This window comes from Entelurus aequoreus, linkage group LG06, assembly GCF_033978785.1.
Source record: "Entelurus aequoreus isolate RoL-2023_Sb linkage group LG06, RoL_Eaeq_v1.1, whole genome shotgun sequence".
Lineage (NCBI taxonomy): Eukaryota > Metazoa > Chordata > Actinopteri > Syngnathiformes > Syngnathidae > Entelurus > Entelurus aequoreus.
In genome coordinates, this window is record NC_084736.1 from 44,619,739 (window position 1) to 44,637,627 (window position 17,889).

A 17,889-nucleotide genomic window follows, 5' to 3' on the forward strand; every position below is an offset into this window, starting at 1 on the left:
TGGATGCATTTCAAGGGGTTGTTTTGTACAATGTGGTAAACACCACACCCTAAACCAGGCTTGCCCAGACAGGGGATTTGATAAAGATGCTGACAGCATTTGCAAGACAGTATTTGCAAAAAAACAACAAAAAACACTTGTTTGTGTGTGCTTGTGTGTGTCGGTGAAAGAGTGTTTATGTCAATTTTGTGTTGAGCCTTTTAAAAAAAGCATTAACGAAGTTAATGAACATAACTTTACGTAAAGAAAATTGTCCATTTTTATGTTGACGGTATTAAAAACTTGAAAATTGTCTCTCAATGGTATGCTTTTTTTTAAAATAAAGCGTACCCTAACCCTAACCCTTGTTTGTGTGTGCTTGTGTGTGTCGGTAAAAGAGTGTTTATGTCAATTTTGTGTTGAGCCTTTTAAAAAGCATTAACGAAGTTAATGAACATAACTTTAACCCTAACCCTAACCCCAACCCCAACCCTAACCCTAACCCTAACCCCAAACCTAACCCTAACCCTAACCCTAACCCATGACCTAACCCTAACCCCAACCTTAACCCTAACCCTAACCCTTGTTTGTGTGTGCTTGTGTGTGTCGGTAAAAGAGTGTTTATGTCAATGTTGTGTTGAGCCTTTTAAAAAAGCATTAACAAAGTTAATGAACATAACTTTTGTGAAAGGAAATTATCAATTTTTATGTTGACTGTATTAAAAACTTGAAAATTATCTCTCCATGGTACGCTCCCTAACCCTTTCAAGTAACCCTAACCCTAACCCTAACCCTAACCCTAACCCTAAACCCAACCCTAACCCTAACCCTAAAGTTCGAGTTAACTATGGACAAAGTGCAATAAATCGCGATTGAATATTTGATATTTTATCGTACTTTTTATTTTAATCATATTCAATATCTGTACCTAACTTTCTTACAGTTAAACCAAAAAAAATTAAAATATATACTAATCAAATTTACTGAAAAAGAAGGCACTCGTAAAAACCGATGAAAATTACATGTAGAAATTATTAAGTAGTGCTAAAATTAATACATTTTAACTCAGTTGATAATAAACATATATATGTTTCTTAAATAAACTGTCAATAAAACCATGTAGGCATTTGCATCGACTTCTATTTTTTAACGAATTGGGAAATGGGAAGTGCCATATGTGGTAAACTAAAGCAAGCCTGCACATTTGTAGTTTTTTGTGTAGCAGGGTTCCTGCCACCTTCCTCAACGTCGCTAAGTGCCAGTGAAAGCGATACAAACCCATACATACAGAAAGTCAAAGAGTTACTTAGTGCTGCTTTAAGCATGAATATTTAAAAATAAAAATAAATTAAATGATGTATAATTTAATTTTTTTTAATCACTTTTATGACTGGGACCATTTTGGATCCCTGAGAATTTTAGTCCATGGATTTTTTTAAAATTTAAATTGTCATTGTTCAAAAATTGATAATAAATCAATTTCAATGTTGTTATGAATTATTTACCTATTTAAGGCTCCAATTACTCCACATCAATTATTTCACTTTAAAAACATGTTTTGGCCAAAATATAGCATATTTTGTGTTTTTGCCATTAAAACTGGTTTTATTTAACAAAAAGGGCTTAAAACAAAACAAAAAATAAAAAAACGTTTTATCTACAGATAGATCTGAAGTTGAGCTAGAGATTTAAGCGTTGAAAAAATATACATAGGACTTAATTTGAACATTTTTATGACTGGGGACCCTTCCAGGTCCCCGGGACCAAACTTGAAGGAAACCTTAAAGCATGGGTCCCCAAACTTTTTGACTCAGGGGCCGCATTGGGTTAAAAAAAATTGGCCGGGGGCCCGGCTGTGTATATATATATATATATATATATATATATATATATATATATATATATATATATATATATATATATATATATATATATATATATTTATATGTATATATACATACCGTATATACATTGTCTTTATAATCCGTTTTGTCATTTAACATCAATTAACATTGATGTTCATCAACATTTAACATTGTCACGTTATCGATGGGAAAATTAATTTTTAGACAATATGATTTTCCTGAGCGGCTAGGAGACACCAAGAGAAACAAGCGGTAGAAAATGGATTAGAAAGGAAAGATTAAAAAAAATAATAATAATAAAAATTAAAAAAAAATTTTTTTTAAATATATTTTTTTAACTTGGGACTTCCTGTGGGCCGGATTTTGGATGCTGGGGGCCGGATCCGGCTCGCGGGCCATAGTTTGGGGACCTCTGCCCTAAATGTTGAAAAAAATCTATATGTTATATTAGTTTTCAAAATGTAAAATATCCAAATGGCCCCCGCATGCTTTGATATTCAGTGGAAAATGTTTGGACACCCCGAGTCTCGGGAATGCTGCCCTGTACTTAATCCGAGGGAACAAGGGACCTGAGGTTTGAATAGAATTTAAAGAAAAACATTTTACAAATAATTCACTATTTACATGAATCACTTTTGCCTCTGGACAAGATGGTACAGGCGAGCTTGCTTTCATCCTGATATATCCTGGATTTCTTCTTTGTCTTTGCACTGCGTTATTCATAAAAATACATATGAATAAACTAAACTCGTCACTTTTGTTCTTTTACTAATTTTATTAGTGATCTGAAAATAGCTCACACTGCACAGGAAAAACAACGATACAACTACAAAACCCAAAACCAGTGAAGTTGGCACATTGTGTAAATGGTGAATAAAGACAGAATACAATGATTTGCAAATCCTTTTCAACTTATTTTCAATTGAATAGACCGCAAAGACAAGATACTCAACGTTGCAACTGGAAAACTTTGTTATTTTTTGCAAATATTAGCTCATTTCGAATTTGATGCCTGCAACATGTTTAAAAAAGCTGGCACAAGTGACAAAAAGGACTGAGAAAGTTGAGAAATACTGATCAAACACTTATTTGGAACATCCCACAGATGAACAGGCTAATTGGGAACAGGTGGGTGCCATGATTGGGTATAAAAGCAGCTTCCATGAAATGCTCAGTCATTCACAAACAAGGATGGGGCGAGGGTCACCACTTTGTGAACAAATGCGTGAGCAAATTGTCCAACAGTTTAAGAACAACATTTCTCAACCAGCTATTGCAAGGAATTTAGGGATTTCACCATCTACGTTCCGTAACATCATCAAAAGGTTCAGAGAATCTGAAGAAATCACTGCACGTACGCGATGATATTACAGACCTTCGCTCCCTCAGCCGGTACTACATCAAAAAGCGACATCAATCAGTGTGTAAAGGATATCACCACATGGGCTCAGGAACACTTCAGAAAACCCCTTTCAGTAACTACAATTTGTCGCTACATCTGTTAGTGCAAGTTAAAACTGTACTATGCAAAGCGAAAGCCATTTATCAACAACACCCAGAAATGCCGTCGGCTTTGCTAGGCCCGAGCTCATCTACGATGGACTGTTGCAAAGTGGAAAAGTGTTCTGTGGTCTGACGAGTCTACATTTCAAATTGTTTTTGGAAACTGTAGACGTCGTGTCCTCCAGAACAAAGAGGAAAAGAACCATCCGGATTGTTATAGGTGCAAAGTTCAAAAACCAGCATCTGTGATGGTATGAGGGTGTATTAGTGCCCAAGGCATGGGTAACTTACACATCTGTGAAGGCACCATTAATGATGAACGGTACATACAGGTTTTGGAGCAACATACTGTATGTTGCCATCCAAGGAACATTATCATGCTTATTTCAGCAAGACAATGCCAAGCCATGTGTTACAACAGCGTGGCTTCATAGTAAAAGAGTGTGGGTACTAGACTGGCCTGCCTGTAGTCCAGACTTGTCTCCCATTGAAAATGTGTGGTGCATTATGAAGCCTAAAATACCACAACGGAGACCCCGGACTGTTGAACAACTTAAGCTGTACATCAAGCAAGAACGGTAAAGAATTCCGTCTGAAAAGCTTCAAAAATTGGTCTCCTCAGTTCCCAAATGTTTACTGAGTGTTGTTAAAAGGAAAGGCCATGTAACACAGTGGTAAAAATGCCCCTGTGACAACTTTTTTGAAATGTGTTGCTGCCATTAAATTCCAGGTCAATGATTATTTGCAAAAAGAAATTAAGTTTCTCAGTTCGAACATAAAATATATTGTCTTTGCAGTCTATTCAATTGAGAATAGAAGTTGAAAAGGATTTGCAAATCATTGTATTTTGTTTTTATTTACGAATTACACAAAGTGCTAACTTCACTGGTTTTGGGTTTTGTAAAAAATACAACATTGCTTGTACAGTCAGTAAAAATGTTTAATTCACAAATACGACCATTATCATACCACATTCTTACACTTACTTGCATGTAGTGTTTGCATAAAGTAGCTAAAATTCTTATATTCCATGTAGTCCTACTTGTTTGGCCTTCAGCAAGTTAGATGTCTCCTAAATCCACTGTGGAATAAGTCAACTCAACAGGCGTGGGTGAAGAATTCTTCATAGCAAGTAATATGTTCCATCAAGCGACTGAATGGAACAGTCATGTCTCAACATGAAGCAGCCTTTATAAAAGGTAAACACATCCACTTGTTTCTCAAGAGTATCATCACTCACGTGTACAAGTGAACCTGCAGAGTTCACTTTCTGTAAAAAAGTCTGCCACAAAAGTGAACCCAAACTTTGTTTTTAAACTATCGTTGCCTGCGCGTGACATTTACTATCAGTTAGACTACAGCTTAGTGAACCTCGTAAGCATTTTTATGTCCAAATTGTGGCCCAGGAACCATTTGTGGTCTGCAGCTCATTTTCTTTTTTGGCCACAGCACATGGAAAAAAAACTAACAAACAAACAACAGCAACAAATTTAAAAAAAGAGCAGAAAGACAGAATGTAAAAAGAAAAAGCTGAAATATTGCTACTAGTAACCAATAGGAACAGAGCGTTTGGCCTTTAGATATATATGGAATGTCTTTTAGCCTTCTAACTGAAACACTACATAATACAATTAAAGTGACAACCACATCTTTTAGATGGTCACTATGTGGGCCTCTGTGGGAAAAAAATACATATACAGTACAGGCCAAAAGTTTGGACACACCTTCTCATTCAATGCGTTTTCTTTATTTTCATGACTATTTACCTTGTAGATTGTCACTGAAGGCATCACAACTATGAATGAACACCTGTGGAGTTATGTACTTAACAAAAAAGGTGAAATAACTGAAAACATGTTATATAGTGTATTTTCTTCAAAATAGCCACCTTTTGCTCTGATTACTGCTTTGCACACTCTTGGCATTCTCTGGATGAGATTCAAGAGGTAGTCACCTGAAATGGTTTTCACTTCACAGGTGTCATAGTTTTGATGCCTTCAGTGACAATCTACAATGCAAATAGTCATGAAAATAAAGAAAACATATTGAAATGAGAGGGTGTGTCCTAACTTTTGGCCTGTACTGTAAATAAATATATATGTATATGTATATACTGTGTATATATATATATATATATATATATATATATATATATATATATATATATATATATATATATATATATATATATATATATATATATATATATATATATATATATATATATATTTTCTATGGGGCTAAGGTCAGGGGAGTTGGCGGGCCAATTTAGAACAGAAATACCATGGTCCGTAAACCAGGCACGGGTAGATTTTGCGCTGTGTGCAGGCGCCAAGTCCTGTTGGAACTTGAAATCTCCATCTCCATAGAGCAGGTCAGCAGCAGGAAGCATGAAGTGCTCTAAAACTTGCTGGTAGACGGCTGCGTTGACCCTGGATCTCAGGAAACAGAGTGGACCGACACCAGCAGATGACATGGCACCCCAAACCATCACTGATGGTGGAAACTTTACACTAGACTTCAGGCAACGTGGATCCTGTGCCTCTCCTGTCTTCCTCCAGACTCTGGGACCTCGATTTCCAAAGGAAATGCAAAATTTGCTTTCGTCAGAAAACATGACTTTGGACCACTCAGCAGCAGTCCAGTTCTTTTTTCCAGGGTCAACGCAGCCGTCTACCAGCAAGTTTTAGAGCACTTCATGCTTCCTGCTGCTGACCTGCTCTATGGAGATGGAGATTTCAAGTTCCAACAGGACTTGGCGCCTGCACACAGCGCAAAATCTACCCGTGCCTGGTTTACGGACCATGGTATTTCTGTTCTAAATTGGCCCACCAACTCCCCTGACCTTAGCCCCATAGAAAATCTGTGGGGTATTGTGAAAAGGAAGATGCAGAATGCCAGACCCAAAAACGCAGAAGAGTTGAAGGCCACTATCAGAGCAACCTGGGCTCTCATAACACCTGAGCAGTGCCAGAAACTCATCGACTCCATGCCACGCCGCATTAACGCAGTAATTGAGGCAAAAGGAGCTCCAACCAAGTATTGAGTATTGTACATGCTCATATTTTTCATTTTCATACTTTTCAGTTGGTCAACATTTCTAAAAATCCCTTTTTTGTATTAGCCTTAAGTAATATTCTAATTTTGGGACACACGGAATTTTGGATTTTCATGTGTTGCCACTTCAAATCATCAAAATTAAATGAAATAAACATTTGAATGCATCAGTCTGTGTGCAATGAATAAATATAATGTACAAGTTACACCTTTTGAATGCAATTACTGAAATAAATCAAGTTTTTCAAAATATTCTAATTTACTGGCTTTTACCTGTATATATATTAGGGTTGTACGGCATACCTGCACTAATAAAGTATCGCGGGACTAATCAATTGAAATTGGTACTATACCACCTTTGGAATGTACCGGTTTCACTTCTCAGGTGTGCTTGAAGCTCATCGAGAGAATGCCAAGAGTGTGCAAAGCAGTAATCAGAGCAAAGGGTGGCTATTTTGAAGAAACTACAATATAAAACATGTTTTCAGTTATTTCACCTTGTTTTTGTTAAGTATACTCCACGTGTTCATTCATAGTTTTGATGCTTTCAGTGACAATCTAAATAGTCATGACAATAAAGACAACGCATTGAAGGAGAAGGTGTGTCCAATTTTTCGGCCTGTACTGTATGTATTTTTTTGTAATACTAACTAGGAATATCCATCCGACATCAGCAAAATTATCATCTTGCATCTAAAGTATCTGATATAAACTCTGGCACAAGTAGCATGTTTACTTGCACTAAAATGTCCCCCAATAAGCATGCAGGGTAGTCTTTTCTTCTATTCTAGACAAGTCATTTACTAAAGGTAAACATGGTTAGGCTAAAGGCTACAAGGAGCAAGCAGCTACACAACAGCTAAGCACACAATAGCACACAAGTTAGACACACGTAATAATAACTGAATGACATTGCGGCGTAAAACAGCACGTGTGTCAATATAAACAAGTATAAAAATAATTATACAAGGCAGAAGCATGTTAGAAGGAATCCAGTAACAAACGTGTCTGCATCAAAATCATTTGTCAAGTCAATATTTAAGTTCTTATTTTGATTATAACAAATCAAATGTTTGGAATTTATTATTAGATGAAGTTTAAAAGATATGAAATTGCTTCAAGTACATGTATTTTTTTTCTGTTAAAAAGGAAAGTTGAATACATTTTGTGAGAAAAGACGCTAATTAATTTTATGCTTTCGCGGGCCACATAAAATGATGTGACTCCTGTCATCTATGGAAGTGATTCTCAAACTGTGGTATTACGCGTGCTCTATCTAGTGGTAAGCCAAAGCATCACTTGATTAAAGTACAGTGTTTTATTTTGTTATATTCAAACACAGTGCTACTGTTCAAACTGTGTAATGTTACAGTGGTCAAAAATATTAAACTTGTTAAATAAAACCTCTGCCTTGTTGTTTATTAATGAATACTTAGGCATACTATGCTACTGTATTTTCATGTTGGTCATTATGGTGGTACTTGGAGTGTTTTTTGAGGCAGTACTTGGTAAAAAAAAAAGTTTAAGAACCACAGTATTTCACAGCGATATAAACGGTATAGGAACACGTGATTACTTCCTAATAAGTATAACGCGCAACACAACAACAAGACCGATGTTAAAATAGCAGTAAGGAGCTTTTTAATATTATATTTATTTAATGCATGCATGATTTAAAAAACGTTTTTATTCTAGTATGAAAATACAGTTCGTTTTTTATGTGTGTTGATTTCAATTGAAAAAACAAATGCTACACGGATTTCCCTCCCTCCCTTTGCAAACGCTGTTGCTGACTGGTTGAACTGGTTATGTAACATTTACACATCCATTCGGGTACTGCATATATGGGTCTATGTGCGTTGTGAGATTAAGCAGCAACATTTAGAAGGCATTGATCGGAACGATAAATTGATCAATAAATCAAAGAATACATGAGGTCGACATAAATTCCTTTGCTTCTAAAAAAAAAAGCCTAGCCCGCAATGTACGCATGCTATATAACGGGATTAAACAGCACGGGGCGATGCGTTCAAAAGAAACGTATATCACAACCATCTCGGATGTATACGTAACTATAGATGTAGTGTGTTATTTATTATTGGTGCCATTGTGGAGCAGAGTGACTGACCACCGCTCCCCCGCCTCCATCCAAAAGCTGTCATCCCGAGCGTGTTCGCCTCGCAATCCCTAAACGGCCGGATGGTGAGAAGACGTGTGCGTTGCAACATGGTGGCGTGAGTGACTTCCAGTGAGGGCAGACATCACTCTCCCGAGGCAGGGAGACATCCAGGGGCAAGTGGGGGGGACGACGTCAGACAACCACTGGAATCTGTGACATATTCGACGCGGAGGAACCTCAAGAGTGAACATACGGACGGAGACTTGGGAAGCGAGACACGGCGGCGTTTTTCCACCCCCTTCTTCCCGTGTTCTGTCGGTAAGTACTCGTTTATTCGAGCTACCCCGGTGACCCTTAACCCGGCATATGGCGCCATTGTTGCCTCCTATAGGGGCGAGAGTTTATTCGGAGCTAGCTTGTTGTGTGTCAAGGAGGAACGGGCCTGCCGCGTGTATTTCAATCACCACCCTCGTCTCAAAGTCACGCAGCCTTCTCACTGCTGAAATGACACTTTAGTGTTGCATTTCGCTGCCGAGTGGCGACATTTTTTTCGACCGCCGTCCCGTGGCACGTTGCACGCCGAGTGAATGGAAGCGCCGCTGCACGTGCGGGACTTCCCCGACCGAGAGTGCGTCCGCAATAGCGCACATTTGAACGCCAGACTCTCGCTTCGAGGGCTTGGGCGGGTCGACAGTCTTATCAAACGCCGGGAAGGGGACACGCCAGTCGACTGCGACCATGCGGCGGTAAGGGTTTAAATGGGCGTCTGGTCATTTGACTGTTAATCACGCGAGTTCATTTCACTCGGTTGAGCAGGACAAGCCGCTCGAGTGTTTGGCGTCGAGGCGGGTTGGCGCATGCGTACTGTGTATCAATGACCTGCCTCATTGCCCAATAATTTTAGATTTATCTTTATTTTGGGCGCATGTCCATATATTGAGGTAATTTGTGGAGTATTAAATATCGCACTAAAGTACATTTAGTTATTTTCTAAAGAAATATTAAAATTAAAGCGGAAATATGGTGCTAAAAGTCTACTAAAGAAAAAGTGAAATTTAATGAACACTTTATGAACTTAAAAACAAGGAACATTTCAGATTGCTTTTTTTTTTAAAAATGGAACAAGCACACTAACATGTTGCGATTAATAGTATTTTAATTTTTTATTTGTAGTTATTGATACTTTATGAATACATGGTGTGATAATGTTCATCAGTTAAATAGATGGAATAAAGTCTGGCAGACTTTAAAATGCTCCAATTGGTGTTAATTTTTAATTTATCATAAGATGAAATAATAATAATAATATCAATATCAAATTACAGTATGTTATTACTATAATTTACAAATTTTCCTCAACTGATGTACAAACATGTTTTTTTCTGTGCATACTGTATGTAGCATCTACAACAAAACTTGTTAATTCGGATTCATTTAATTAATCACACATGAAGTTAGAAGGGGATACATATTATTTTAGCATAATTGTGTGTGCCCAGAAAATGTGTCCCCAGTTATAGGTATAACATGAAATGCACGGATTATCAAAAACATTTATTTTGGTAGAAATGTCACAAGTTACATTACCAACATCTTTGACAATCAAGGCATGAATGTAACAATCCACATTTTGTATACTATCACGAATAAGTAAGTGCGTAGTGTCCAAACACGGAAATGTTGAAGTCATGCGCTTTAGCGGCAGGAGATAAAAAAAATTACTATTACGTCGTCTAGTGGACACATTTAGAACAGCAGTTTATTTCATTCAAAAATTACAGTTCAATTTTATACTTAGCAAACTAATCTCGTGGGTCTGATAAAACCTTTTCACGGGCCGAGCGGTACATTTGCCACCCCTGTTCTAGAGACTTCTCCAATCATTTTAGTGTTTTTTTCTTTAATAAAAACGACTAGCAACACATCTAGCATCTTTTTCTGGTGTTTTTGGACTTTATTCTGGTTTAGAGACGATGTCCGGAGGGGGGGTGGCGCACCGGTACTTTTCAGAGGCGGTATAGAACCGAATATGATTAATTTCTTAGAAATAGTGAATGTTGAAGTACCGGAAAAGACATGTATGCTTTGGCACAATTGCATACATGCACATTGCGTAAGTTGTCATTGCAAGTGTGTTGAAAAACAAAGCTAACGCAGATCCACACTGATGTCAGTGTCTCCTCTACTTAACCGCCATAAAAAGATAACAACCACCCTGAATATATATACTGTATATCAATTCATACATTATATTACTTTTATTTGTTTTCATGTCAAAAAAATGTTTTAAGTGTGGTGGCTTTTATTTTGCCTTGGCGGGCTGCCACAATCAAGTGCATGCCCTATACCTTTTAAACCAAAAGACATACAAGCTCCATCACCTAGCATAAGTTACAAATCATGGTTTGAAATAATAAAATATTGAACAATAACTGTCTATTTCTCACAATTGGAAAATGTATTAAAATACAAATTGTTGTTTGGTCTGAATAAAATGACGGGTGTTTATGGCTGTCACTCATGCAAGCCTCTATAACAAATGTGCACAAAAGGATTCCCAGAGAAGCGGCCAGCAGTTTGCAGTCATGCTGTTGTTATGATAGCCTATATACATTCAAAAATAGCAAATGTTAGTAGTTAAGCTTTGCTAAAGCGCTATCATTAGCTGACCACAAACACAACTAATGCGTGTGTGCGTTCTATGGAGCATAGCTTGCATGCTTGGAGCAGGGGGAGGAGGTACAATACCATGCTGAATAACATTTAGCGCTCTGTATGCAGCCACGCAACCCTTTGCTAAACTGTCTCTTTCCGAGCTAAAACTGCTGAAAATGTGCAACCACAAGTTTGGTTTTTGGAATGTTGACAATTTAAATTGGGACGTTCTGAGTCTTTTTTACATTAAGATGATTTGAATCAAGAGAAAGGTGGAAGTAGTGAACATTGAGGGTTTGTGTTACAGAACATTTGACGTTTGAATGGTTTTAAATTTGTCAAGAAAAGTGGAAGGAGTGGACAAAAGGTGGTTGAATAAAAGCATTGACATCAGTGATGTTAGATTGTCAATACAGTGACTCCCCCGGGACTCACATGTTGTGATTTTACTGGGAAAACAGGAAAAGTCACCTCGACAGAATGGCAGTTTTTTTGATTTTTCAAAATGAACCATAATCAGACCAATGTGGTCTGTAAATTACACAAGGCGCTTGTCCACACCAAGACCGGTGATACCACACCACCTTAGCCGCGCTCACCCTTTAGAGCACAGGCGTAACTTCCTGGCACTAAATTTGCAGAAAATAGTTCTTCCCTATGCAGTGTTTTTCCTGGCTCAAATTCAGGCAGGGGTGGTACAATGCGCCAGAATTTTAACGCAAAAAAATTTTCAATTTACAGTAATATGCTGTAAAGAACACCGTAAAATGTATTGTAATTTTTATAAATTTGATGGGTAGTTTGCTGTGAAATCATAAGTCAAGGAAATATTTAAAACAATTTTTTTATCTAGACAAAAATGTTTGGAAAATATGATAATATAATGTAATATTTGTTGCAATAATAATATATAATAATAGCTGACCTTGTACTAGTCAATCTGTAACGTCATGAAACTGTACCTGATTCTGTGCAAACTTCTAATAAATTCTTCAATTGATCTATTATAATTAGTCAGAAAAGGTTGGAAACGAAGCTAACACTACTAGCTGTGTCATACTTGCCAACCCTCCCGGATTTTCCGGGAGACTCCCGAAATTCAGCGCCTCTCCCGAAAACCTCCCGGAAGAAATTTTCTCCCGGAATTCAGCCGGAGCTGGAGGCCACGGCCCCTCCAGCTCCATGCGGACCTGAGTCCAGTGTGCGCACACAAGGAGATGAAGCAGAAGAACGAGGAAGATACAGCCATGGCGACGCCGTCGACAAGCTAGATAAAGAAATACGCTTGCAAGGTTCCAAAATGATTGGAAACAAGAATTTCAGTTCATCCAGGACAGTTCGAAGGGGAAGGGGTATGTTTCCTGTAGATTTTGTAGAACAGACTTCTCCATTGAGCACGGTGGCCGAAGGGATATACTCGTGAACGGTCAGCGAAGCACAAAGCGTCCGCAGCGCAGCACCGTTCACAGCCCAGTATTATGGGCCACCTCGCTAAATGGAGACCCGATTGTGTAACTTATGCCGAGACAAAGATGGCTATGCTGATAGCTGGAAGCAACATCACATTCTCATTTGCGGATGTCTTCAACAAATCCGTGAAGTATATGTTCCCGGATTCAGAGATCGCTCGCTAGTATGCAAATGGCAGAGCAAAGGCTACTCAAATAGTGAAAGGTAAGTGTTATTTTTTTTTTTTAGTAACCAGCAAGTGCAGTACAGTTAGTAGAAAAACTGTTTTTTCATTACTGTGTATTTGATAGGTGCCATTGCCCCGGAATTGTATTGCATTGTACTTTCAAGTACAACAATGAGTAGATGAGTGTTATGTGTGTGTATATGTGTAAATAAATGAACACTGAAATTCAAGTATTTCTTTTATTTATATATATATATACATATATATATATATATATATATATATATATATATATATGTATATATATATATATATATATATATATATGTATATATATATATGTATATATATATAGCTAGAATTCACTGACAGTCAAGTATTTCATATATATATATATATATGAAATACTCGAGTTGGTGAATTCTAGCTGTAAATATACTCCTCCCCTCTTAACCACGCCCCCGCCCCCAACCACACCTCCGCCCCCCCTCCACCTCCCGAAATCGGAGGTCTCAAAGTTGGCAAGTATGAGCTGTGTTCACTTACCAGAGACAAAATGTTCACAGCACAGTCTGGAGTGTTCTGTAGGAGTCCGGTGATCCCTCCCTATCATGCTCCGTATTGCAGAAATCCACTTGTGGTCAACACTATGCATCAAGTAGCGGGAAAAAACACAATTTGATCCGTTTCTTCTTCGGTAGTTGCTTCAGGTCTTTCCGGTGCACTGCTGTTGATATAGCGCCTCTATAGTGACGCAACGCTGCAACTGCAGTTAAAATACGTAGCTGCCGCAGAGGAACATCAATTGCTCAATTAATCACTCTGGCTGGGGGCGGCACAAAATTAGCTGGAGGCGGCCGCTACACAATTTCGAACGCAGGAAAAACCCTGCTATGTTTACATTTTCGCCTTTGCACTATTTTGTTACACTTTATTAAGGCTTCCTCATGTATTCCTTAGTTTTTCCACCTTCATTTTAAAAGGTTATTGTAAAGTGTTCAATGTGATTTTAGAATTTTGTTCACACTGATTGAGGGTTTTCCGTGGTTGTGTGACATTTCCTCTTATTTCTGCCTTGATAGCTGAGGGTATTATAATCAGAGACACTTGAAATAATTTATTTTTATTTTAAAATATTTTTCTCCTGGCCCTTATTTTCGATAGGTCATAAAAACATCAATAATCATCTATATCAGACCTGGGCAAATTAAGACCCGGGGGCCACATGCGGCCCATTAAGCTTTTCAATATGGCCCGCCGGACCTTCCCCAAATTTCTTTTTAGGTTTTTTAAGATAGAAATTGTAGCTGCCATTATGATGTGCAGTGATGTTTTCAAATGACCGTAAGTCTTGAACTATACTAGTTATTTGTCACAGCAGCTCATACGAGGCACCAAGCAGTGTGGGTGGGGAGCGTTTCCAGAGTGTCAGCCTGAAATGCCAGGCTGACACAGTGTCAGGGACAGAGGCAGAAGGATATTTTTACAACAAAGTTCTAAAGCTTAGTGATATATCAGATATGTTAGATTGTAGGTGGGTTTTTTAACCTTTCGTGTTCATATTTCGCTGTTTGTTGCATTTTTGATTGCGTTTCGCTTGATTGTAAAATATGTTGATCGAGAGGGGGTGTGACGTTCATATGTTGTCAATATTCAGTGTTTTACCGTTCATAGTTAATATTGTAAATCGCACATTCTTTATTTTCATGTACATTCTAGGTGTCTCATTCAGTAAAAAAAATTAAAATTCCATTCTGTTTTTTAAGGCGGTCTTTCATAACGTTTTTAGCATTTAGACATGATTGTATTAGTGTTCCTAAAACGATATATGTCGGCCCCCAACACATTTTTTTCACTAAATTTGGCCCCCCGAGACAAAATAATTTCCCAGGCCTGATCTACAGTATATCGACCAATATTAAACACTTACAGTAAGTCATGGTGAGTAAATGTAATTTATTACTTTCAACTTCTGGAGATTATACAGTATGTGTTCTGGATTCTACTGTACCTCTGCTAACATGTTGACTGTATTATTTAGTTGAGTCATTGTTTCTAAGGGAACACCAGCCAATTAAGATACAAGCCTGATCATTGTGAGGAGCCAGACACTCATTATGCTCCTCCTACGAGAGGGGAGCCAATCCTTTTGTCAACATGATGTACATTTTCCACCACAACAGAGTGAGCATGCAGGAGGTGGAAAGAATAGCAGGAACACCCTGCATGCATGCATCTTTAGTGGCAAGAAAATCACAAAATGCAGACATAGTTGAGTCAGAAAGTATTTATATGGAACTGTGGGATTCTTCTGTATTACACACATCAACAAACTTGTCGTGGCTCCCGGTTGATTTTTAACTCAATGTCACATTCCTAGTATTGTAGAAATACTACTTTTAGTTTCCAAAATAGTTGTTTGTTTAATTGAATAATTTAAACGCACATATATACTGCATAGCAGTGTTTTGATTGGATGGGTGGGAGTGTACGCTACACTATGAAAACGAGAAAGTTCTGGTCAAAAAGTAGTAGTGAGTTAATGATCAATCCTCATAATGATAAGAGAGCAGGGAAGGACACAAGTGTGTTTTTTCAGTCTTTTGCGCTCAAACAAAAAGGTGTGTCAGAAAAAAACCCTGTAGTGCACTGGTGTCAAACTCAAGGCCCGGGGGCCAGATCTGGCCTGCCACATAATTTTGAATGGCCCGTGAAAGCTTGGAAATGATATGCATCATAAAAATAGTTTATCTTTCTTTCTTTTTTTTTGACAGGAAAAAAAGACATGTACTGCATGCAGTTATATACAGTACAGGCCAAAAAATTGGACACACCTTCTCATTCAATGTGTTTTCTTTATTTTCATGACTATTTACATTGTAGATTGTCACTGAAGGCATCAAAACTATGCATGAACACATGTAAAGTTATGTACTCAACAAAAAAAAGGGGAAATAACTGAAAACATGTTTTATATTCTAGTTTCTTCAAAATAGCCACCCTTAACAATAACAAGATCTGATAGCTCAGTTACAGCTCATGTTATCCTATTCTGTGTTATATGTGTTTTATGTTGCACGATTGCGCCAAGTAAAATTCTTAGTTTGTGAATCCGTTCTCAAACAATGGCAATAAAAACTTTTCTGATTCTTCTTTGCTCTGATTACTTTTTTGCACACCTGAAATGGTTTTTCCCTTCACAGGTGTGCTTGAAGCTCATCAAGAGAATGCAAAGAGTGTGCAAAGCAGTAATCAGAGCAAAGGTTGGCTATTTTGAAGAAACTAGAATATAAAACATGTTTTTAGTTATTTCACCTTTTTTTGTTAAGTACATAACTCCACATGTGTTCATTCATAGTTTTGATGCCTTCAGTGACAATCTACAATGTAAATAGTCATGAAAATAAAGAAAACACATTGAATGAGAAGGTGTGTCCAAACTTTTGGCCTGTACTGTATCTTTCAAACTTTATCTAATAATGCAACAGATATTATTTTATCATACATTAAAAAAATTTTTGGGGTAAAAACATACGTAAATAACTACTTAGCCTTATGATTTCAAAGCAAGTTATCCATCAAATTGTACACTGTAAACATGACAGCTGGGTCTTCGGAATCCTACCGTAAGAAAAAAACTGTGGTACCATTTTTACATTTAAAGTAGTACACTGTAATAACAGCAGCCATATTTTTTATGCAAAAAAACTAACAAAAACTGGCAGCTCAATCACCAGAATTTTACAGTAAAATAGAGTGTGACCATTTTACTGTAAATTTTATGGTAAAATTCTGCCATTCTTTTGACCGCAAAATCCACATATTTTTTTTTCTTAAAGTGTAGGTAAAATATACATTTACTAATCAAATGCATAGGTAATCGTGTGACAATATCATGCGGCTAATCCTTATACATGTATCTTTCTTTTATTAATGTTACAAGGGGCCGGCCCTCTGAGGGCAGCCAAAACTGCAACGTGCACGGCCCTCAATGAAAACGAGTTTGACACCCCTGCTGTAGTGGTTTCAGGCAATTTGGAACGTTTCAAACAAACAAAAAACAGAGATTGATGTGGCGTGACAAGCTGTAAAACAGATCTATGGAAGCACACACTGATAAAATAGGCAGATTAATGACTTCCGTCCTTCCACACACATTCCGTTTTATTGTATGGCGGAGTGACCGAGCTCCTGATGAAGAGGAAAATGCCGCTTCTGGCTTCTCCCTTCTTTATACTTCAAAACCTCAATTAATCTTTTCAACAGGGACTGTACTGTATTTGCATTTACCCACACCCTTTTACCCATGTTGGCTTTATAGACGTTCAGGACTGACATGTTTGTGTACTGCTACAGAGTGTTTTGCCATGCGGTTTTTATTCTCTGACTGAGCACTTAATTAAGTATTGAATTGCATTCAAAGCAATATACGAAAAAAATTGTACATAGCTGAAAACTGTATCAGTCGATATAGATAATTACTGATTTTTTTTTATGACCTATCAAAAATAAGGACCAGGAGAAAATGTATTAAATGTAGACACTTTCATTTTAAATGTAACCTTCTTCTGATTAAAAATCCCCTCAGCTATCAAAGCAGAAAAGAAAGGAAATGTCAACACAATCAATGTCAGCAAAATTCTAAAATCGCATTGAACACTTGACAATGACCTTTCAAAAAGAAGGTGCAAAAATAAAGGGATACGTAAGAAGAGCTTAATAAAGTGTAACAAAATAGTGCAAAATGTGAAAATTAAAAAATATAGAAACCTGAAAATAACTGGAGGTTAGGTGTAGATCCACCAATGGCATTTGTTTACATTGTGGAGCTATTGTATCCTCCTAGGGTGTGTAGTGAAGCATGTTTAGCTATTCCTCGTCCTGCAGGGATGTTACTTGTAAGAAACGTACTTTATTTGTCGCTATGGAGGCCAGGATTAGTGATTTAGAAGTAGCCACAACACTGCAGACTGCGGATGGACTTTAGCCGCTAGCTAGCTAGCCATGTCTTAAAGCACCTCTGTTTCAGTGTTATAGCTTCACCTTTATCATTAGTTTTTGAACCAAAATGCGTC

At 37.5% G+C, this 17,889-nt stretch overlaps 1 protein-coding gene across 7 annotated transcripts in view; it reads left to right on the plus strand.

Annotated features, from left to right (window-relative positions):
- Positions 1 to 8,506: 8,506 nt before the first annotated feature.
- Positions 8,507 to 17,889, plus strand: part of slc20a2 (solute carrier family 20 member 2) — a 201,968-nt gene continuing 192,585 nt past the window's right edge. For 5 of the 7 annotated variants that reach the window (XM_062050772.1, XM_062050769.1, XM_062050775.1 and 2 more), the window contains exon 1: positions 8,508 to 8,841. The gene's annotated coding sequence lies outside the window, so the exon portion shown is untranslated. Of the gene's footprint in view, positions 8,842 to 17,889 lie in introns of all 7 variants that reach the window. The other 2 variants (XR_009826552.1, XM_062050770.1) reach the window with 1 other exon arrangement.